Source organism: Zea mays, chromosome 5 (assembly GCF_902167145.1).
Source record: "Zea mays cultivar B73 chromosome 5, Zm-B73-REFERENCE-NAM-5.0, whole genome shotgun sequence".
Classification (NCBI taxonomy): domain Eukaryota; kingdom Viridiplantae; phylum Streptophyta; class Magnoliopsida; order Poales; family Poaceae; genus Zea; species Zea mays.
Genome location: NC_050100.1, coordinates 108,440,109 through 108,446,108, shown reverse-complemented (window position 1 = coordinate 108,446,108; position 6,000 = coordinate 108,440,109).

Genomic DNA, 6,000 nt, shown 5'->3' with positions numbered 1-6,000 from the left:
TATAACGATCTTCGGACGAAGGTCATGAAGGACGTACCTTCATCATCATGGTATGTGATAATGGAAAACAAAGCATATGAAACATGAAAGATAACATGAACAATCATATAACATTATTCACATTTTTCATTATATAAATTCAAGTATTTAAATACAATATTTAATTACATTTATACCTTCGGCTTGACAGAATATAAAAAATCCAAGCGTTTCGCACGAGCGGATACAAGTTAACGTGAACAGTATAGGGGTACTGTTCATCTATTTATAGGCACAGGATGCAGCCTGTGAGAAATTACATTCATGTCCTTTACAAAGGTTTACAATCATAATGCAAGTTATCATGGGCCGATTGGTCATTTCATCTTTAAGTCGGTGCATTTAGAAATGTACTCTGAAGCTCTCCGCTTGATAGCTTCGGCTTTGTGTTAATCTTCTGAAGGTGTTTCTTCTTATGGGACCTTCGGCGACGAAGCAGGCCCCCAACACTTAGAATAATATGATCTCCATCAATCAACTTGGCTACAAAGTTCTTTCTCTTGCGGTGTCTTGCATGAATATGAAAAAACTTTGTATTAGCATCACCTTCTCTCAGCCATGTGATCCTTGAAAGAGTACAACAGCAAAGTTTGTTTTTTGAGATGGTTTTTGAGCCAATTTTCAGCTAGGGAAAGGGCTCTTCCATCTTGTGCCATCTCTAGCATGTGTAACAATTCTTTTTGCCAAAGCTAGTTGTGTTCTCACATGGCCCACATGCTTGTCACTCCAACTTTGCAGTCATCTAGCTGTTACTCCCAACTTCATATCAAGGGTCTAGAATGGATACCTGGTATTTCCAACCATATCCCAAGCTGCTTGGACAACATCAAAGAAGCCTTCCAGTTTTGGCCAAAATGCCTCAAAATGGAAACACTGCTTCCCAGGTTTGTTCTAAGGCCTAAAAGGAGAGGACAACACGGCAGGGGAACGCAAGGGAGCAACAACAACGACAGCCGCGAGGGCAGCACGACTGGCAGCGACAGAACTGGCAGCAGCGAAGGCGAAAGTAGAAGCAGCAGAGGCGACGGATGCTGCACATGCAGCGGTCGCAAAGCTTGAGGCTCTACGCGACAGTAGCGTCGACAGCTCTACTTCTATCGACGGCAGCACCAACGACAAGCTCAAGCTGGCGAGGGAGGCAGCGCGAGAGCATGTGGCACATTGGGCAGCCGCACATCCCTAGCAGCGGAGGCAGCAGATACTGCACGTGCGGCGGTAGCAGAGCTCGAGGCTCTACGCGGCATCAGCGCCAGCAGCTCTGCTTCTGTCGACAGCAGCACCAACGATGAGCTCAAGCTGGCGAGGGAGGTAGCGCAAAAGCTGGTGGCACAATGGGCTGCCGCACATCCCCATTGGGCTGCGCATGGTGGTAGCCCAGACAGGCGTAGACGTGTTGACGATGCTTCGGGCAAGGGTGCGCGCGGCAACAGCCTTGAGCTAGCGAGGGAGGCAGCGCGAGAACAAGCGGCACATTGGGCAGCCGCACATCCCCAGCGGCGGAGGCAGCGAATGTTGCACGTGCGGCGGTAGCAGAGCTCGAGGCTCTACGCAGCATCAGCGTCGGCAGCTCTGCTTCTATTGATAGCAGCACCAACGATGAGCTCAAGCTGACGAGGGAGGTAGCGCAAGAGCTGGCGGCATAGTGGGCAGCCGCACATCCCCATTGGGCTGCGCGCGGCAGCAGCCCAGACAGGCGCAGATGTGTTGATGATGCTCCGGGCAAGGGTGCGCGAGGCAACAGCCCAGACGAGCGCGGACGTGACGGCGGTGCTCCCGGTGGTGGCGGCCGAGTCGACGAAGATCGTGGCCTTTACAGGCGGCGCGGCTCTCCCTCCCCGGATCGATACCATGGTCACCTCGAGGTCCAGGTCGTTGTCAGGACATCGGTCCCGGCGATGGGTGGCCTACTAAGGAGGACATCAACTGCAACAAGAGTATGACTACACCAGCAGCACCTCCACCTCAGACGCCACTTCCCTCTTTAGCTGGGCCAACTCCACCTCAGGCGCCACTTTCTTCATTAGCTGGCCAATCACTCAGGACCATGCAAGAGATCTTAACTTCGTCAAGCTACTGAATAATGAGGGACCAGAAGAATAGACGGTCGGCCCAATTGTGGCCTATGGTGGAGGACCTAGGATTGGTCGCCCCTAGGGTTGCGTGTTTCCCCCTTGGCCGCCACCAGAGGATGCACCCCCTCTCTCTATTTATCCAGGAGTTGCGCCTCCTTTTGTTCCTTGAGTTTTGTTTTACATTAGCCTTAGCTATTCTCGAACACGCGCAGATTACCGTTGTATTCGTGTATTCAGAACTCCACCCTCGAGTAAAAGATCAGATTGCTCACATTTTTTTCTTGTCTGTTCTTCGATTGCGTGCAAGAAACGATCTTCGTGATCAGGCTGATCTTGCACCAGCAAGGTCGGTAACCACAGGGAGTTGCTTCAGCGATTGCATTGGCGCCTCGGACTTGCTCGTCGTAGTTGAATCGTGAGGGTCATCTTTCGCCAGATCGGAATTATCTCCACGCATAGAAAGATCGGGCACTTCAATCTTATCAAGTGGTATCAAATTTCCAGGTTGATCGGTGAGTTCATCAAGTGTTTTTTCATCTCCTACAATCCACGAAACCACATTAGAATTCATGATAGACCTTATCCTAGCACCCTTTTGAGCCTCGCGCTTTCTTTCAATAATCTACATTGTTGGATTTGTTTGTTGTCGCATCATTTGTTGCTGGTTGCATTGTGTTTTATTTCGCCATCCTTCTTTCTTCAATTTTCAAACCCAACCGTGTCGCCACCATCTTCTGTTTGATCATGCCACGCACCGAGTCAACACCGCTTCCTTGTTTTTCTCCTTCGGTTACGTCAAAAAAACAAAAAAAGAAAGGAAAAGAAAAAAGGAAAAGAAAAAAAGAAAAAGAAAGGATAGAACCAGAGAACAAACCGAAAAAAGGGGATAGGATACAAAGTGGTTGTCTAATCTCGATCGTTTTCGTTCGAAAGTTCCAGAAGATTCGGAGTGTTGGTGGCGAGTCACCACCAGCTTAGTTAGCTTAGTGTAGCGGTAATGGTAGGGCGGAGTTGTATTTTGGGCCAGTTCATAATGAACTGGTCGTTTATGTAAGAACACTGCTGGATATATATATATATATATATATATATATATATATATATATATATATATATATATATGTTTAAGTTTGAAACTCGTTTGATTGCTTCCCTTTACACTTGTTCTTGCATTCCAAACCGCTATTTTTGAGGTTGTGCCTGGCGGTATTTCTCAACCGACTAAAGATCAAAGTCATGACATCAAAGTAGTTTCCCAGTTCAGAGGGGGGTATTTGTTATTTATGTTCTGTTTCCTCGTCTGTACTCGAAACCCTAACTCTGTTTCTATTGTGCTTTCGTGCCTCAAAATTCGCCTGTTAGTTGTGATTTTGCGCTTGGTTCTGTGCTTGTGAGGGACGCTATGGCACCCAAGAGGAAGAAGCAGGGGCCCTCGGTAACCGCCATTCCTCCCCTTGATCTCGACAACCAGCTTCCGTTCTGTGGTAACTACAAATCCTCTGTGTCTGAATTTGATTTGCTGCACCTCGTTGATATGGGCGTTCTTCCCCCTAAGGAATTGAGTTTGTGGAGGATTTGGGAGGGGGTTTCTATTCCTATGGAGAATACCCATGAGTCTGTCATTTTTACCCCCTTCTTGATTCACGGGTTAGGTTTACCAATTTCTCCCTTCTTCTGTGGCCTCCTTGACTATTACTCTATCAACCTGACGCATTTGAACCCTAATTCTATCCATCAAATCACCATCTTCGTTCATCTTAACGAAGCCTTTCTCGGGATTGCCCCGCACTTTGGTCGGTGGAAATATTTGTTTCATTGCAAGCTGGGTATGGCAAATGGACAACATCAGGTGGTCTGGGGAGCTAGTTTAGAGCTTCGTCATGGTAGGAAGGCTGAGTATCTAGACATCCCTTTGAAAGACAGTATCAAGGGATGGCGGTATGAGTGGTTCACTATGGAGAATCACAATGGCTCTCTCCCTCCCCATTATGGAAGGGAGCCTGATGTGCGAGTGCCCAGTTGGATAGAGGGGCCAACTGACTCTGAGATTTCTGAAGCGAAAGTTTTGCTAGCTGAGGTCGCTAATTTGAAAGATAGGGGCTTGACCATCAGAGCTGTTGTGATCGACTTCGTGTTTAGAAACATTCAACCTCTTAAAGATTGAGTGCATCCCGCCTATCAGTATACCAGTGTCAGGGACCCTTCTCATGTAACAGACAAAAGAATCATGGAGAGGGATGTCTTGAGCCGAGTTGAGTTGATGCTGAGAGGTGTCATTGTCAATGATGGTGCCCCTTGGGCTTATTCTGCATGGAATCTTCCCCCTACTGTAAGTTTTGGTTACTTAGCCTTGAATTGTCGTATGCCGGGTTATTCTGTTGCCTATACTGTCGGTGTTGTTCTTTTTGTTGCAGAGACCTTTCTCTGAGTTTGTGTCTGACCATCCTCAGTGTAGAGAATGCAGTAGTTCTAGTAGCAGAGCACGACTGTGTGCTGAGGAGGTTGAGATAATAATTTCCACTCATCGGAATTTGTCGGTTGAGGAGAAGTAGACTCATATTCTTATTCAGCAACTTGCCAATGATTCTAAGATAGAGGTCGTTCTTGGTATGCTGGTTGGGGAGTCCTCAGAGTCTGCAGAGCTTGAAGTGGGGGCGGAGCCCTAGAGCAATTAAGCGTCGTTGAGGAGAAGGTGGGCAGCCCTTCAAGTTCTAAGCGCAAGTGACCTAGTAGGCCGAATGCAAAGGCTGATGCCCAGAGGCTAAACAGAAGAAAAGAAGGCTTTGGCGAAAGTCAGATATGCAGTCGGTGTCTGTTCGGGTTGAACCGGCCGCCAGCAACAAAGTTATGGCTGCTGATTTAGTGGACGAGGTGGATTGTGGTGGTGCATGTAAGGGCTTGTTCGGTTAGCTCTCAATCCATGTGGATTAAGCGGAATCGGATGGGTTTGAATCCTAAACAAGTCAAACTTCTTCTCAATTTTTTCCAATCTCATACAATCCATGTGTATTGGGAATAACCGAACAAGCCCTAAGTTGGCTGGAAATGTTGGGGGATTAGAAGAAGAGGAAGAAGAAATCCCGCTTGTTCGTCGCGGACGACGCTCAAAGGCTCAGGGTGATGCTTCGAGCCTCGCTGCTCCAGCTATGATGGTGAATATTCAGTGCTTAACAATGTCGACCGTGGATTGTTATCTTGAGGAGGCTATTCTAGAGGCTCTGCTGCAGGAGTTGCCGGTGATCCACGTGGTAGACATTTGTGTCAGCCGCTCGGATGAGGCCCCCGCGAGCCCTCGAGCGTTAACAACCAGGCCAGAGACTAGGCTGGCACTTTCTTATGAGGCCAATTGTCAAACCCAATTGTAAGGGCAAAACCGAATGCATATCATATGTCAGGATCTATTTTTACACATATGTTGACATCACAAGTGTAATATATCAAAGTCACAATGCATAAAAGCGTAAATAAAGATTAATAACATATTACACTTCGAATCGACATAACGTCTTAACCTTTATTACTCATCAAAGTACAACAAAACATGTGCATCCTTCCACAGGAAGATGATCGAGGGTATCGCTAGACTAGCATCCATCGAGTTCACCATCAAAATCTTCATATGCAAACTTCTGATCAAAATTTAAGCAAGGGGTGAGCTCACTTACGGTGGAGGCTCAGCAAATGGGAGGAAAATGTAAAGTTAACAAGGTAAGGTTGAGGTTTCAATGCGGTTAGCATTTTAGTTGGTCAAACTTTTATTATCAACACCTAATTACTCCCTCTGTTTCTTTTTATTTGTCGCTGGATAGTGCAAAATTGCACTATCCAGCGACAAATAAAAAGAAACGGAGGGAGTACTAAGTATAAGTATATATCATCCCAATATTAA